At 40.0% G+C, this 18,279-nt stretch overlaps 1 protein-coding gene and 2 long non-coding RNA genes across 3 annotated transcripts in view; 1 reads left to right on the top strand and 2 right to left on the bottom strand.

The window, feature by feature from the left end:
- LOC128348963 (uncharacterized) overlaps positions 1-13,543 on the top strand; it is a 35,581-nt gene extending 22,038 nt beyond the window's left edge. Inside the window, exons 2-4 of the long non-coding RNA XR_008318454.1 lie at positions 5,803-5,963; positions 10,212-10,333; positions 13,288-13,543. This is a non-coding gene — a long non-coding RNA (uncharacterized LOC128348963). The remainder of the gene's footprint in view (positions 1-5,802; positions 5,964-10,211; positions 10,334-13,287) is intronic.
- Positions 1-18,279, bottom strand: part of CLYBL (citramalyl-CoA lyase) — a 330,208-nt gene that overhangs the window by 251,104 nt on the left and 60,825 nt on the right. The window lies entirely within an intron of this gene.
- Positions 16,653-18,011, bottom strand: LOC128348959 (uncharacterized). Its single transcript, XR_008318451.1, has 2 exons — positions 17,899-18,011; positions 16,653-16,949 (listed from the first exon to the last, which is right to left on the bottom strand). It is a non-coding gene; the product is annotated as an uncharacterized LOC128348959 (long non-coding RNA).

Below are 18,279 nucleotides of genomic sequence, written 5' to 3' on the forward strand. Positions count from 1 at the left end.
GAGAGAGAGAGATGTTTCCATCTGCTCTCTAGGAGGAAAGGAAGTACTGTGACTCAGCACAGGAAGTGCGGAAGAGTCAGATCAGGGGTCATAGAGTAGAGACATATAGAACAGTCAGGGAGACCCTTACTCACTATCTCTACTCCCAATGCCCCTGGTGGTCATTAGGATAATTGGTGCAACACGTGAATTTGCCCAATAGCTTTGAAGGTAATTGAAGTCACCCATTATTACAGCTCTATCTCTCTTTGATGCCTCTCTGATTTGTTTCTCCAACTCCAGGTCACTCTCAGCATTTTGATTTGGAGGGCAATAGCACATCCCTAGTAACACATTAGATGTGCACAAACTGAGGTTTGTACACTGTTTTGGCACCACATGGAGGGGAGCAGCAAGCAAGATCTATACACCTATACACCAAATCTCTTATCTGGTGCTGGCATAAACTATCTCCCTTAGTGTCATTTGACCTTTTTGACCATCTGTCATGTGCTTCCATCTACTTTACTCCTGATTCTACTCTGTTCCCTTCTGGTTTATCTGAAATGTTTGCACCCTTGCACCTTAGGGGATTTTGCTTGTGGAACCAGATACCACCCAGTTCCTGTCAGCAATCCCCCAGGTGTCATTTTGAAAGCTGCTCTGTGACCTTTTTCATTGAAAGTGCCAGCAGTTTGATTCCATCTTGGTTCAAGTGGAGCCTGTCCCTTTTGTACAGGTTTTAAAGAAAAGGTAGTGTGTCGTCAAGTCGATTTCTTTGCTTGTCCCAAAATGTGTCCCAGTGCCTAACACATCTAAACCCCTACTCCCAGTACCACGCATTGATACTCCTCAGTTGATACCCATCATCCACACATTGATACCCTTCAGTTTTGCCTGTCTTGCTGGCCCTGTGCGTGGAACAGGTAGCACTTCAGAGACTGCTACTCAGGGGGTCCTGGACTTCAGTCTGCTATCTAGCAGCCTACATTTGGCTTCCACGACCTTCCGACTGCATTTCCCAACATCATTGGTGCTGACGTGCACCATGACAGCCGACTCCTCCCCAGCACTGCCTATCTAGATGCTGCGCGACATCCACAAACCTTAACACCAGGCAGGCAAATCAGTGTGCTGCTTACACATGGGGCACAAACCAATTTCTGTATGCCTTTAATAACTGAATCACCCATTATTAGGTGGCCCTCAACCTTCAGAGGAATATCCTCTATGCGAGAGAATATGGGCTCATCACTCAAGCAGGGGGCTCATCACTCAAGCATTCCATTCTTCCTTAGACTGACGACCTCCATGACAGCAGAGGAGCTGTCAGCAGTGGAGCAGGATGCCTCTACCACATTCCTGAGGGTCACATCCACATACCTCTTTGCCTCCCGGAGTTTCTCCAGCTCAGTCACCTTGGCTTTGAGGGAACAAACCTGTCCCCTGAGAGCCAGGAGCTCTTTGCACCGAGGGCACACCCATGACTTCTGCCCCTCAGGCAACTGTCAGCTAATTAAATGTTTTAAGATCTGTCCTCCAAGCAAATTACAAAAGTGGGGTAGTACTCACCTTCTCCTTGTGCTCGGTGTCTCCTTTATGATAAAGGGGGACTAGGGATATGTGAACCAGTTCAGGAGTTCAGTTCGGGGGTTCAACAGTTCAGGGTCAAACCGAAACACCACCACCCCGGTTCGGTCCGAACTCAGACACACACACCCAAAGTTCGGGGGGTTAGCGGTCTTAAATTTGTTTACCTTGTACTCCTCTCGGGGGAGTTCCTGGAGATGGTATGGTGGGGAACCAAACTGGGGGTGGGTAGGTTTCGAGGGGGTGCCAGACCAAACTGCCCGGTTTGGTTTGAGGCCGGGCCAGCCTTGAACCCAACCGGGCCAGCCAGTTCCGTGCACATCCCTAAGGGGAACCACTTGTGGTGTTCTCCACACACTTCCCTGCTAAACTCCATGGAAAACTCCTTTGATATCTGTTAGCAAACTCCTGTTCACAAAGCTCTGGGTACCAAAGCTACCCTGGTCTGAGCCTTGTCTTTTCAAGAGCTGCTTCCAAACTGAGCTACCTCAGGAATGTGGCCTCTCCCGAAAGTTGTGTGACTCACCTGCAGATAAACCCCACCCATTGTCTCTCTAGGCACAACTTAAACTGTCCTGTCAAAAACAAACCCCTAGCCAGCCATAAATAAAACCTCAGAAAAGATTAGCCCTAACAACTTACCTTGTCCTTTCCCCCTTGTTTTCTGGTTTTTTATTTGCATACATATATTTTCAAAGTGGAAGGTCCACATATAATTATAATAATAAACTTTGTTAGCCGTCCCATAACAAATTGTTCTTTGTGTGGCTATCCCTATTAATAATAATAATAATTATTATTATTATTTTACATTTTTTATCCCGCTCTTCCTCCAAGGAGCCCAGAGGAAACTTACATACTTAAGTTTCTCCTCACAACAATCCTGTGAAGTAGGTTAGTCTGAGAGAGAAGTGACTGGCCCAGAGTCACCCAGCTAGTATCATGGCTGAATGGGGAGTTGAATTAGGGTCTCCCCGGTCCTAGTCCAGCACTCTAACCACTACACCACGCTGGCTCTCTCCCTAGAGCCTACATGGTAGAGAAAGCAATGCAGACACTTTACCTTTGCAGAAGAATATCAGGATTGGAAGAGTCTTACCACTTTGTGGCAGCCCATGTATAATCCCTGCATGTTACTAGGGAACACCTTTGCCATTAGAGAACAGTAAACTTTCACCTCGGCAGAGCTGGCTATTGAAAAAGTGGAAAGGAAGCAGGTAGTTTTCCAATTGCTTCTTTTCAGCCTGAGACCCAAAGGGAGAAGGAGTACGCTCTGTGTCACACCATGAAGTCAATTTCCTTAACAAACTATTCCTTAAGAGGCAAGGGGGAACTTTTCATCATTCAAAGGATTTGGGGAGAGGAACTGGCCTCTGAGGAGGTACACTATGGTGTGCATCCTTCAAATTCAAAGCACACCAAGGATCTCTTCAGAAGTTGGGGCGGGGGGGGAGGGCTTGTTCCCCCACAATGATTTATTTGTGAGTAATCATGTGTAGACATCATCAACAAAACAGAACATGATTTGCTTTTTTTTGTCACAGGAAAGGTAAAGTGATGCATAATTAACAATTGACTGGTGTAAATTCTTTTGCATCTTTTAATTGGTGTGAATTAGATTAGAATTAAAATGCCTTTTATCTCACCTTTAGGGATGCAATCTAATCCTCGCAGCAATATGTCAAAGTTTTCCTCTTAATTAAACTTTTCAAATGAGAACTTAAGAAATACTTTAGAAACCAAAATATATTGTTCAGAAGCACAATGATTTTCTGAATGGTTGGAAAATTAAAAAATACTGTCTAGGTGACCTAAAACTCTAGTTAAAATTCAGCGAATAGCATCCTTACAAGGAATGAAGACAGAGGTATATGTGCAGACAGGATTGTTATATACCAGTGATTTGCAAACTTTATATCTTCAGGAGAGCTTTCTTTTGCTAAAAAGCCTCTGCATCTCTATCAGAGAACCAAGCAGATTCCAGGGTGCATGCATAGGTGGTATGGGGCACAGGCCAGGCCTGTTAGACTTCACAGTCATTTTGTGTGAATTGGGAAACTGCCATAGAACACACCCAACACTCCACCCAATACTCCTTGCAATCAGTAGAGGCCCTTGTCTGACAAAAAACTTGGAAAGTCAGAGCAGGGTTAGTCTGGATATCAGCCAGTGTGTACATTCCCAGCATAGGGGTAGGGGGTAGGTGCAAAGCTTTACATGCTACATATTTTAATGTTTGTGAAATGGCAAGGATTTCTCTTCCATTTCTTCAGCCCACTGACCGTTTCACCAAATTCTGTCTTGAAACGAACTACAGTGAGACTTTCTAGGTTCCAGTTCAGAAATTATAAATTATATAATCGGTTTTATTATTATGTTGATGGAAGTTAGAATTAATCATGAATGTTCTCATTTATTATATGAATTACGTAAATAATATATTAAATAATCAATATATTTAATTATTATGTAAATAATATATTAAATATCAAAATTACATGAGGCAATGTAACTTCAAACTAGGAGTGTGCAGAAATTAATTGAAAAAAGGAAAGGAAATGCAACTATTTGAAAGAATCATAGTCTCGACAATTTGAAAGAATCATAGTCTGAATTCTCAGGAATAAATGAGTGAGCATATAGCCTTAATACCAGAGAAAACAATTAGGACTATTTTAAGAACAATCCTATTTTAAGAAATGGGATAATTCCATTAGTGATGCCAATGAAAATTTCTGAATTAATGACTGGAGAAAAATTATGGGAGCTTGGAAAGGCTCACTTCAAGGAAGAAATGACCCTTCCAGTTTCAAACATTGTTCTCCATTTGGAGAACTTTGCTGGCATCACTCTCACCTTCCTGTTAAACAACTCTCCCCCACCACCCGCTACCTTTTTATTATTGGTCCCCCAGGGCGAGCATTTTCTCCTCTCTTATTATTTAATAGTCTTGTCTGAAAAGACACATGAGAAACTTTTTTTCCCTAAACTTAACTTCCATATTGCAGTAAAGGGGAGGGCATGGTCATTTTGGGGGGTTTTAGGCAGGTTTTGTTTGCTTGTGGTACATCTTTTTATCCAAGATAGGGAATAGAAGTGCCATTGGCCATGCGTAGGGACTGGTAAGTAAAAGGGGTGGGGAGAGAACAAGGATAATTCTTAGTCTCAAAATCACTCAAAAAAGTATCTGATTTTTTCTTCTTGTTTCCAAGACGAGGCCTTGGGAAATATCTAAATAAATAACCAGTATTTATAGAGTACCATGGCTATAAATGTAAGATACTAAATAGATATCACCACAGACAATGGTAGCATCATCTTTTCTTCACTAGTATACAGGACATAGGTAGAATTTCTGAAAAAAATAATCAATTAAAGAAATTAATAATTAATTGATATCTCATATTCATTTTATAATTAGTATTGCAGTGATCATCTAGTTCATATATATGATATAGATGCAAGGTCAATTTTCTTGCAACACTGTGATGGAAAAAACACATCCAAGCAATCATGTCATTTACAAGTGAGTGTACATTGTACACTTTACATTGTAAAGGAGTGGTAACTTTTTAAAAAGAGTTATCAACATAGCGTGTAAAATGTTAGCAGTACATTTACAATGGAAAAGTACTCCAAAGGTAAAACATCTTATGTGAATTAACTTCTCAGTTTCATATGCTTTTCCAAAAACAGTGTAAACCTTCTAAAATTGCTAATGTGCTGAATAAACCGCAAAATACATTTAATATCTTTTATGGGAAGTTGACCCGAAATAAAAAGTTATGTAGTTAAGGATTTTTGATAGTTCTTCATCCAACTTTCCCCCTTCTCTGTGGAGCAATGATGATTGAAACCTGATGGCTACTGCACAAAAGAAGGCCATAAAATATTTTATGTAGAAGTAAAACAGTAGCCATTAAAATTATGCTGTGATGTTGGAGTAGATATATAGCATGAAAACATGATAAACCACCATCAAGTGAATGTGATCAAATGCCATTACAATGACTAGTCTCAAACAAATAACATATACTAAAATGCAGTCACAGTATTTTTGCAAAATTACTTTGGGCAAAGTACCAAGAAAACACTATATCCTCTCTCCTAAAGGCAGTTTGCCAAAGAAATTGCAAATACACAAGCTTTAATATCTATAGCCAAAAACCACTTGGAAACTCATTATGGAATGGCTTAAAAATCAACTCATGATAAAATTGTTTTCTTTCACAGATTATCGCAGCATCCTGAAGAGAGCAACATAGGAAGGTGTGGGTGGCATTAAAGAAAACGAAAAAGTCCACCATTAGTAGAACAACAGAGGAAGGTGTTATTTTTTACCACACTAGACTTTGGTAAAGAAAACTACTTCCAGACTACATGGAACAATGGATGTGAGTGACTGAAGCAATCACCAGAGTAAAATACTGGACTCCTAGGGCATGTCATCATCTTTTCCCATAGGACTGTGCTATTACTGCTCAACCGTCCCAGGAAATCCAATATAGGAACATAGGAAACTGCCATATACTGAGTCAGACCATTGGTCTATCTAGCTCAATATTGTCTTCACAGACTGGCAGCAGCTTCTACAAGGTTACAGACAGGAATCTCTCTCAGCCCTATCTTGGAGAAGCCAGGGAGGGAACTTGAAACCTTCTGCTCTTCCCAGAGCGGCCCCATCCCCTGAGGGGAATGTCTTACAGTGCTCATACTTCTTGTCTCCCATTCATATGCAACCAGGGTGGACCCTGCATAACTAAGGGGGACAAGTCATGCTTGCCACCACAAGACCAGCTCTCCTCTCCAAAAAAAGAGATCCACAATGCACTGCAAGTTGGTGCTGGGAATCCATATGGCATACCAGTAACCCACTATCATCTGTACTGGGATTGGAAGCATATCAGTATGGAGTCCTCTGGGGCACAACAATCCTTTCTGGGGTATGAGATCTGAGGTTAGGTATACTAAAACTATAAATGAATGCATGTAAAAGTAATACCTTATAGTCCCCATTCTTACTTCTAATATGGCAGCACAGAAGAGACAAGCATCACTGTAGCTAGCAAGATGGAGATTTTTCCATATTGATGCAGTTATCTCTTACTGGATAAAATAAGAAACCTGCAATCATTCATTCTCAACTGAAGTTTAATGTATGCCCTTGAACAGCATCTGGTTTTCCAAAAGCGCAAAGACCCAAAGTAGACTGCCAAAGCCTCACTGCCACAGCTACTTCTACACACACCTTCTTTAGATGTAATGCTAAACACGGTTTAGCACCATGTGAACAAGCCTAACAGAGCCACAGATGAGTGGACTCTCCTGCCTTCTCATCCTCTCGCATGCATGACAGGAGTAGTGCACAGAGTGCTAAATCATGGTTTAGCACGAAGGCCTGATCCAGACACAATAGTTAGGGAGCAGGCTAGTACTCCTAAAGGGCTGGTTTTAGCAATGAAGCCTTCAATACTGATCCCTAATCTACATGTTATTATAGCCCCCGGTTTGGAGGCCACCACATAGTGGCTTCTTCAGGCAGTGACACAACATACAGTGCTGGCTAACAGCTGGATCCTCCATATCCAGACTTTAAGCTGCCTTGATGCTAATTCAGCTGAAAGGCAGAGAATAATGTCTCCAAAATAAACACATAAAATATTCTGTAGAGAGTCTCCATAGCAACACTATATATGGCGTTGAGACTCTCCATGCAATACAAAGATTTCACATGGCAAGTAGCAGTACATGATATGCCCCCTACTCTATGGACCAGTCCAGATGATACTTTTAAACGTGTGTTTAGTATATCTGTGATTTTTTTTACCCACTTGGAAAACAGATTTAGATGAAAAGACCAAAATGGCAGTGTTTTCTTCTAATCACATGTTTAGAATCCTATTGTACCTTCCTTTCAGAGATGCGGTGCTATCACTCCCCTCTCAATGGTTCCCAAGCTTCCTTTGTTGTATTTCCTGCTTCAAACACAACACCTTTCCATCGATATAAGTACATAAAAGGATAGAGGCTTACACAGTGATCAGCTGTTGAGATGCAATTCTTGTCCAAGGCAAAACTAAGAGCTTTCGCTCTTCTACAGAGACATGCTGACCTGCCTACTAGCTTGAAGTACACAAATTAAATAGGCATGTTTGGAGATCTCAGGGTGCACTAGGGGTGTGCACAAAAATGGTTTGTCTGGTTCGGTTCAAGTCTGAACTGGACTCAAACCGAACCGGGCATGTTCAGTTTTGTGCCGCCCAAACAAACCTGCCAGCTTGGCTCGAATTTGAGCTAGTTTGGGGTTCTAAAGAGAGAGAAAACACTCACTGCTAAGTCTGGCGGCCTTGGGGGTACTGCTGCGGAGGTGTATGTCCCCATGGTATCCTTTTCCCCTCCCCCTGTTCTTCTAAGGTCTGTTTCAGTTGTGGGGGGGACACCACACTGGAATTCAGATGATCATTGAATCACATGATAGTGACAACCCCACATTCTAAATGCTACAATTACATCTCGTGTTTAAATCCAGGGTAGATAATGTATGGTTTCCCATTCAGATTATCATTTGTACATGAATAGAGAAATCTAATCACACATAAAAAGTACCATCTGAACTGGCCCTATGTGGATCCTGTGAAGATGTAGCTCACCCCTTAAATTAACTGAAAAAGAAGCAAAATTCTATTCAACTGCCAGCTGTTGTGATTATTATTATTGTTTCAGTGACATACATGCAGAGGATTATTAGTTATTCAAGATTTTAAAGTACCTTTCTGTTTTTAAACAAATTTACACTAGAAAAAGATTGGTAAGAATAGTCTTATCTAGACTATACAGTGAAGCTACAGTCATGGCAGCATCAGCTGACTCATTTAAATATCAGCTTTTCTTAGGAAATGTCAACCAAGGTTTTACCCAAACAGAATTATTCATCAGGAAGAAAAAGCGATTGATTTCCATTTCTAACTAACTGTCTCATAAACACACACACACACACACACACACACACACACACACACACACACACGTAAGGAGCTGATTCCAGCCCAAAGAGCAACTTCTTTCACCCCTCTTCTTTGCCATTTTCTTCTTCATTCCCCCCTTTGTTTCACACAGACACTTGTCTCCCTCCATACCCCTCCAAAATTACATTAAGACCAGTCAAGTTCCAATTTATCTCTACAGCATTAGGTCTGTAGATGGGTGTTTACTGTGTAGTAACTATATCTGCTTACACTGCATTGCTATATCTGCTTCAACTCAACTGCCCCCCAAATATGCCATTCAGTCAAGGGAGAGAGGATCAGGCACAATCACTATTATGTCTACCCAACAGAAACAAGTGTCAAGTAGCAAAATACACACAGAACCTCTTAAAAATTTGTATCACCGTGCCATATCAGAAACCTTAATTCCACAGACAATACATCATTACTAACATTGACTGCAACAATATTTTACAGGGATGTTCATGGTAGTTTACTGAGATATATAATGTACAGTGTGCTTTACCGATATGATATATGACATGATATGATATATGACATGATATATAACAAGACAAGCAAAAAAAGAGACACGTTCCTCCTTCAAGGACCTTAATGTCCCAATTTCAACAGTAGGGACATACAGAGAGGCAATGGTAATAAATGGAAATTGAAGAGGCCAGGTAACAAGGGATTGAATGAGCAAGTTGCAGGAAGGTTTTGCAGAATTTCCTACACAGGCATATACTAGATTGTATTTGCATGGAGAAAGTAGTGATTTCCCTTTTGGAAACACAGAAAAATATGCACAATTCATTTTCCTTCCAGGCTACAACCTGGGACTTGCTGGGGGCTGGCATGAGATCATTCTAAAAATGTTTAATTCTTTCCAGTGCAAGACACATTACTCTCCTCCCCATTACTGGCAGCTCCTTTCTACCCATTGCTTGTCTTGTGTGCGTGCATTAGCATGTGCCGGCCATGTCCCTGCATATGGTGGCAGGGGGCATGGCTACTATAAGCAAGATGGACCATGCTTCCCTTCTGCCACATGCATTCTGCACTTCCTTCAAGCACTGTTTGGGTGAGGTCTCTCTCTGCTCCGAGCAAGGCAGAGAAGAAGCACCCAGCCAGCATTTGAACAAAGCCTCAGCTGGGAGGAGCAGAGAAGTCATGCAGTCAATTCTTCCCTTAGTGGCCACTGGTGGGGAAGAGTGGATGGACAAGTCCAGCAACCCCCAGAGGGATCGAGTGGAGCGGGGTGGAGAGCATTTGGTGGCCCTTGGAGGTATTGGAGGGAGTGGGGGAAAGCCACTGGAAGCCCCCAGAAATGCTCAGGGTGACGGCCTGAGGAAGGGCATCCCCCGATGCTCAATAGTAGCTGCACGCCTGCTCCTCTCAATGCAAACCTCAATTTGTCAAACATTTACAACACAAACTCTTAAGAAGTTCAATAGGGCTTTTAGAGAAGAAAAGAAAGATTAAAAACATTTCAGTGGTAAGCAATGGTCCAGTCTGCATCCATCTCTACCTGCTGCTACCACTCCAATCCATAAAAGATTATGAGTAAGTTTCAGGAATACAAACAGAAATGCTTATGAAAGTGCTACCTAAGTGTTCTATTTTCTGGTTCAACTAAGACTCTCATCATTCTAGCACATTCTACAAAGCTGAAATGGCAATAAGAGAGCATTGCTGGGTGAAGCAACTTCTAGCTGGCTTTGGTTCACTTTCCCAGACTTTTCTCAAATCGCTTCCTCTCTTTGGGGTGCATTCTGGTAAGTTACCACACTAGCAAACAGAACTAGATCAGTAATTAATGACTAAGAATTGCTCAATGTGTTTGGGTATAAAATCAAAAAAGTAGGGTTGTTAAAAAAAACAACAGATTTAAGCACCATCTGGGCTCTCTGGTCACAGTGGCATAAATTCCAAAGAAAGGCTTAACAGTGCATGATCTGAGAATCCCATCTGTTTTATCTAAAAATGAATCAAACACTTTAGCCATTTTTGAGTAATATGGGAGGAGAAAATCCCATTTCCTCAATGACTAGTTGCCTCAAATTTACTTTGAATTTTTACAAATTTTCTATCTATGCAGTTTTGTTTATATTAGTTTTGTTATATTAGTACTGTAATTATTTTAACACTGAGTGGAAAACCGGATGTTAACAAAAGACGGAGCTGCAGCCAACCTGTGTCTCTTGTTAACTCTCCTCCTCCTGATAATGTCTAGTATAACACAATACAATGTCATTGCTCTATGCATTTCCCCACCCTCAACAGCCAATGATGCAAGGTGGGGTGGGGAAGCGCACACCACAATGACATCATGTCATGTGTTATGTTATACTAAATATTATTAGTAGGAAGAGAAAAAGAAAGCTAGATGCAGATAGGCAGCAGCTCCGTGTCTCTGGCAATGCCTAGCACTGCCTTAAAAAAAGCAACTAGCCTAGATAGGTATCTTTTTAAAAATTACTACGTCTTAGCAGAAATCTCAAGAATACAAATGAACGAAAGCATACTACATCAAAGATATGCACAGTTAAGTTCACTAGATTCATTCAGCACCTCTGAAAAAGTTGCTGGAGTAAGAACGCTGTATATTTATATTCCTTATTAAAAGCAGGCCCCCATTGCCATGTTACTCCTCTCATAAGACCAGCTGCCAGCTTGTTTCTCTCCAAACAAAAATCCACCTTAATGGCCTTGAAACTCATTTCATGCTGTTTTGAATAAAAGGGACTTGTAGGTGGAGCAGATGAGGAATTTAAACTAATATGACATGTACGAAAAGAGACTACCAGTACACCTTAAGTAATCACTGGGAAATCCTACCTTGATTTGCTTTCTTGTGCTAGAAAGAATATAAATAAGGTTATTTTCTAAATGAAGACTGCCCCAATTATTATCACATCTCTTTCAGTTATAGTGATCTAGTATCAATTTATAGTTGTCTCTCTAGTACAAGTATCTAAGACACTTGTACTAGTGAATTAGTTTTCTCCAAAATTCTTATATAAAGCTGATGTGCTCTTCAAATTTACCTAGTGTTTATGGGTGTGATCATCCCAAGCCTGCTAGAGAGCCAAGGCACATATGGTGAGATTTGTGTGCAGAGCATTCTATAGGCATTTCAGCTATCGTGCAGGCTGCAGCGACTTATGTGCCTGCAGAAATGAAGTATCTTATACTGTAGCAAATAATTAGGACTGTGCTGACATGTGGCATAGTGACCCCATTTGCTTGACAATAATGGGGTGGTAGCAATGAGAGTATATGCTGTAACCATGACACACACATTTAATATGTGTGGGTCACATATTCAAAAGTGTAAGCAGCTTGCTGTCCTATTACAACCAATTTCTAATTTCTAAAGCACACACAAGCGGCCTAACTGAAAACCAACCAATTGCCCATCAAACCTGACATTCTTTACAGGAGGAACACTAAGGGCCTTTGCAGAGGATTAAAAACAACAACAAACTGGAAATCAACACTGCTGGCAGTACAGCTAGCTCAAATTCTGCACCAACAGTATGATACTCTATCATTGTATAATGACTGGTTGCAGGTGGAAGAGTGTGGTGTATTTAGCCAAAAAGGTTTTGTTTTGTTTTTGATAAAGTCTATGAAATCATAAGATAGTACAGAAGAAAAAAGGGGTGGCCTTGCTGGTTTTCAAACTTCCCCCCACCTTTTAAACCAGTAGTGTTTGAGTGCTTTAGTGCTGTGGCAGTATCCCAAGCAAATTCACAGCCAAATATGATAATTAGTTATTTTGACTAGAGAATAAAACAATTATCATCCTTAAAATAAGATTTAACCTTGTTGATGTACAAATCTATATTGTCTTGAAAGTGAAACACATTTATATAATTAATTCCTGTAGATGGACCAGGGGGATGCATAGGGATGTGGCAAGCCCTGCCCCTGCTGCCAGGGAGAAAGGGGAAAGGAAGGAGGAGGCAAAAAGAGCAGCGGGCAAAGCCCTGCCACCCAGAGGAGGAGAGAGGGCGGCGGGCAACGGTACCGGGCGGCGGGGGAGGAGGATGGGCAGCAGGTGAAGCCCCGCTGCCCTGAGGAGGACGACGGGCGGTGGAGGGCAAGAAAAGCAGCGGCGGGAGAGAGGAGGGAGAGAAAAAGCAGCAACGGGTGAAAGGAGGAGGAGAAAAAGTGGCAGTGGGCAAGAGGAAGGGGAGAAAAAGTGATGGTGGGCAAGATAAAGTGACGGCCAGGGGGAGAGAAAGTGGCAGCTGGGGAGAGGAGAAAGCGGTAGCTAGGGGAGGAGAGAAAGCCAAGAGCCCTGAGAAAACGCCTGAATGGAAGCCCCACCAGCCTTTGGAGGCGGGCAGCAGGTGCACAAAAAAATTAGCCAGCTCCAAATAGCGCACAGATGCTCTGTGTGGGGTCAGCTAGTTTTAATTATTAGATGTCCTTAAAGTGGTGCATCCATGTGGGGAGGAGAAATTTAAGCAGTTAGTATCTTGTCACTAGTAATGTCATAAGCACTATCCAAAAGGTGCCCATGACAAAGGTGCCCATGACATGCAAACCACACAGCACATCCACACTAGTATGGATGTGGTATCATACTTTTCCAGTCAAAGGAAACAAATTTCAGTGCAAGTTCTAGGAAAATGTACTACAATGTTCTATTTCCCTCAAAACCACTGTTATGTTCCATCATCCAAGTAAGGTCTTGTTAACATCTATTTTTGCTTCACAGCCTCCTCAGCTTTATGATGGGAACAGTGTTCTCTGTATGCCAAACAACCAAACTGAGAACTGGGAATTACTTTTGAGATTCTTGAATAAAAATTGCTGCGTAAGTCAAAATGATCAACATACAAAGCTTCACAAACCTTATTCCCTTTAGAAAAAATCAGGTCAAATAATGTTAATTTAAAAAGTTAATATGTGACACTTAATTTTTGTAATGGTGTGTGTGTGTGTGTGTGTGTGTGTGTGTGTGTGTGTGTGTGTGTGATGATGATGATGATGATCAATTCTGATTCTCACTACTTTGGACAGAATAAAAATGAAGACACTTTTGTTCTGACATGGCATTTCTTTAAGAGACTCAACAATCAATTTGAAAGATAAATCTTTAAAAGAAGCCATTTTCCATTACCCCAGTCCCAAATATACTTATTTCATGTGCTGGAGCAATCCACTGGTAGGGTCTCTGCCCACTGAAATAAGTGGCAACTGGACAAGAGTCCAGTAGATTATGTCCTTATTAAATATAAAGAAAAAACAGGAGGGAGGGCACCTTCTTTCAAAACAAATTCTACATTTTAATCACTGCTCTTTATCCAGCTACATTCAATATCGTTTCAAAGGAACAGACTTTCTAAAATCATGAAGATTAATAGAAATTTAAACTAAAATACGTCTTAAATAAACAAAACCTTTTGTTCTTTCATAGAAAGAACTACAAAAGTAAACTACAACATAGGAAAAGCCTTTTAAAACTGACAAAATGGCAAGTCAGAGGTCAGAGAGCCAAGCGGGGCAAGAAAGCCCTTCTTCAGAATGTGCAGGTTATTCTTCTAACTTCTGTGTCTGGATTGGCCTAATGATAAATTCCACATTAGCTCCACCCCTCACATGGAGCAGAAACACTTGAATTGCTGGCTGCCTCAACAGAAGTTTAGTTTGCTGATTGGACATGAAACAAAAGAAAACAGCAAGACACAATTTATAAGGGGGCAGCGAAGGCTGACACGCTATTGTACTCTAGAGGTATCCACAAGCTGTTAATTCCATTTTAACATTGTTAATAAGACTGTTAAACACATACGACTTTGTTCAGAGATCTTGAAAACATCAACAAACTAGTAGAAGACCCTCTAGAAGTAAAATATGATAAGTGTAAAAGCACAAAAGCTGTGGCTTTGTGTTTTTAAATAGAAAGGACATGAGCTTTGTTTTACCTACTTTGGAGGGCTAGGCATACTCATCCTCTGACTTTGACCAACCCACCCACATATGTTATTCAGGCCATATTTAGCTTATGGTCTTTAACTGGTCTACACTTTCTGTTTAAAGAAAAAATGTAAATCTGATCTGTTCCTTTTGCACACATATACCTTTTTCCTTTTCTCTCTCAGCTCCCCTCGCCGTGTGTGTCTCTATGCACGCAAATGTGTAGATTTAATCAGTGTGGAATGCTTTAAATGAATAAATTGGGTCTGACAGATTTATTGCAGTTAATTTAGCAATAGAATGGGAAAATGTTGGGATCTCAGCCTTTTAAGTATTAGGAAAACAATTAATCCATCACGTAACAGATATTTCTGCATTATACCCTCATGTCCAATTAAATAACATCAAGCAATTTTGTGAAGTAAAACAGGAAAAGCCTCAAAACCTTCAGGAAATAAGTTCAATTGCTTCAAAATCACTATTTTTAACATTTAAAAATTTAATAGCAACATTTTAATTCTTTGAATTAAAAAGGTATCAATCTTTTCTATAAATCCTTGCTTCTCTTCAATTTTATAAAAGAACGCGGTAGCATCTGTGGTAAGACAAGGAGGATCTAAGCAGGAACCACAAAAATAAAAGAACTATGCAAGGGAAGGAGGAAATTTCTTTTTATCTTTTAAGTATATGATCCAAGTGTCAAGTTTTTGTTTAGGATTGCTGCTTACTTTTAAAATTTTGCTCAAAGGAAAAAAAGATGGGATTGATCCCACAGTATATAAATGCAAATTAGCTAAAGGTTTACCTTAAAGCAATTTCATTTAATTTGCTTATTGAAAGAAACTTAGGTTTGTAAATGTTTGCACTCAGATAAGTATCTCATCACCTGCACTCACACAAGTACATATGTGCAAACTCACAGCATCAACAGCAGCAGCACATTACAACTAGAATTGCATGAATTAAATTCTTCAAAGCGATATTTTCTGGATATGGCTGTGTATTGTTGTTAGCAAAGAACAATGCAAGTGTGTAAGACTACCAGTATTGTAATAAGTAATAAAAATGTACATCTCAGTTCCAGACATACTGTACTTATAGAAGCATCCATTCAATTTATTTCAATGCTGTTTACTTTTGACCAAGCAGGTATATGTATGATTGTAAACTGCACCCCAATCCTAACTACACTATGTAGAAGTGCCATTGAAAGTAATGGGACTTGCTCTCAAGCAAAAGGTTTAGGTTGTTAAATAGGAAGCAATGTTTTGTGGCTTCATTTATAAAATTACATTCCTTGAATGTGCAAAATGAATATTCCATATATTTCTTCAGCTTTTGTCACTTAGACTCATGTTGACATTTATATGGGAAACAAAAACTGAGGCTATACAAGAGCTAAAAATATCACAAACTATGAGACTACAGGATTATAGTTTTAAGCATTTTGAATAAAAAGTGCAGTACTAAAAATGACAAGCTAAAATTCAGGGGTTTAGGGGGGAATGGCACATAACATCACTCTTGTGCAGGTAATTTAATAACATTAATAGACAAGCAAAAATAGGATTTGCTGTACTTAACAAAAATGAAGGGTCCCTCCCCCACAAAAATGAAAGGTACACTTTTCAATTTATCCCACCCCCCATTACAATGCAGTGACTGTTTTGCTGGTTTACATACCAGCTTAAGTAGTTCAGTTGCCATAACAACCTCATAAGTTTGTTCACCATTATCTGTTATTTCATAAAATCATTTTGGATCTGTTAATTCTAGGACAGCCAGGGACAGTTTCTCAAATAATTTAGTTCTCACTTTGCTCTTGAGAAGTCTGTTTCTTTCAAAATCTTGTACTCTGAAGATAAAGAAATCACCTCCCAGTTCCCATCACTAAAAATAAGCCTGCCACAATCAACTATCTTTTCAGCATTCAGAGCAGATTTATAAGAAATAAGTGACTTACAATGACTCTTAACTCTTTTAGGGGTTTTTTTTCCTACAAAGGAAAATAATTGCTGTTATAGATATGCATGAATAGTTTTCTCTACATTTCAACTATTACATATTAAAGAGATTTGTAGTTGTAATGATGAAAATAATAGTTCAATGAAAATTTGCATTCATGTGCCTTACTCCATTAAAAGATCTCATGGACTAACCAGGTAACTTCGAAAGGTGTGTTTTATTATTTGTGATGCTTTATCATGAAAAAGGAAAGAAAAGTGGAAACATTAGTGCTCTTCACTTCAAATAAATTAACATTCTTCGGCACCAAATAACAAAAACAGTGGACGACAGGATGTGACTAACAAATGCTGGGGAAAAGTCAAGCTGTGCTTTTAGCATATGCAGTGAAACCAAAGACTTTTCTTGCTTCTTACCAAGCTTGTGCATCTCAATGAGTTCAGAAGAAACACACTGGATTTATTTTCAAAGTTGCAAATTGCTGTGGATGTACTTCTAAGCAGAAGAAAGGGAACAGTGATATGCATTTACAATAGTATTCGGGATTAGAGAGAAAAAGGAAATTAGGGCTGCAATCCTACATGGAATTAGGGCATGCAATCTTACCTAGGAGCAAGTTCCATTGGATACAATGGAACTTATTTTCGAGTAGACATGCACAGGATTTGGGTGTAAATCTAGAAACTAAATATCTCAGAACTAACAAAGGGGATGATCCAGCCAAAAGTTAAACACTTCCTAAATTTAATTGACTTCTTTGTGAGAGATAAGTGTGTGCTTAACTTGTTTACTGAAATCAATGGCCCTTACAAGGTGCTATATTATGGCTGGATCATGCCCAATCTATTTTGATTGGGCATGATTGGTGTATTCTGAGCATACACCAAACAAATCATGTCAGCTGTTACAGAAAAACTGCTTAAAGGCTTAAAAGGCCAAAGCAAGGTAATATTAGATGTTTTTCAATTAAAGAAGAAGCAGAGTACAAATTTTACTTAAGGAAGAAAATAACAGAAGTGTATGTTCATATGCACACATATCAGATCATATTTATTTACATTGGTATTTTGAGAACCGACTGCATTTCCTACAGGAAAGAAAATGGTTTCCTTTTAAACGCTCCCCCCAAAGGACCCCTTTTTCATCTTTAGATCCTCAAAAACATTATTGGGGGGGGGGTGAGGGTATAATTTCTTTGTCCTTGAATGGAAATGTAGGCTGACACCAAATAAGAATGACAAGCTTCATTCATTTTACCTGAAGGGAGGGGGGAGGGACTAACAGACTTTACAACTGTTCTGCGAAATTTACACGGTATTATAAACAGAGGCTGACACCCACTGTTTCAGGGACAAAATGCAATGGTGCTTTGTTCTAGGCCTTTGCTGAGAGTTTTCTCTCTACCCTCAAATTCACCCCAGCTAATTCATAGTTCTCCCCGTACTTGTTTCCGTGTCAATACCACCACCCACTGGCCGTGATGAGAGATCGCCATTTCACTGCACTCTTCTGTATACCACAAAGCCCCTTGAGACTTCTCTTCTCAGTGTTCCAAAGGGGGGAGGGGAGCACAAGAGAGGAAAGACATCACCTCAGCATTCCTCAGTTGCTTTAGATCTTTACATTTGTTGTTTTTTTCCCCTTCCGTCCTGGAGGGGTGAGGAGAGAAAATAGCCACTTCAAAGAAGAAACTTTCTGCTTGATGCAGAGACAGAGTTGTTGTCCCACTGTTGCCATTATTATTTTATTATCATTATCATTATCATTATTATTAAAATCCTCTCATTCTTTTTGTCAGCTTGCTAATGAAGCTGTCATTATTACT

Source organism: Hemicordylus capensis, chromosome 3 (assembly GCF_027244095.1).
Source record: "Hemicordylus capensis ecotype Gifberg chromosome 3, rHemCap1.1.pri, whole genome shotgun sequence".
Classification (NCBI taxonomy): domain Eukaryota; kingdom Metazoa; phylum Chordata; class Lepidosauria; order Squamata; family Cordylidae; genus Hemicordylus; species Hemicordylus capensis.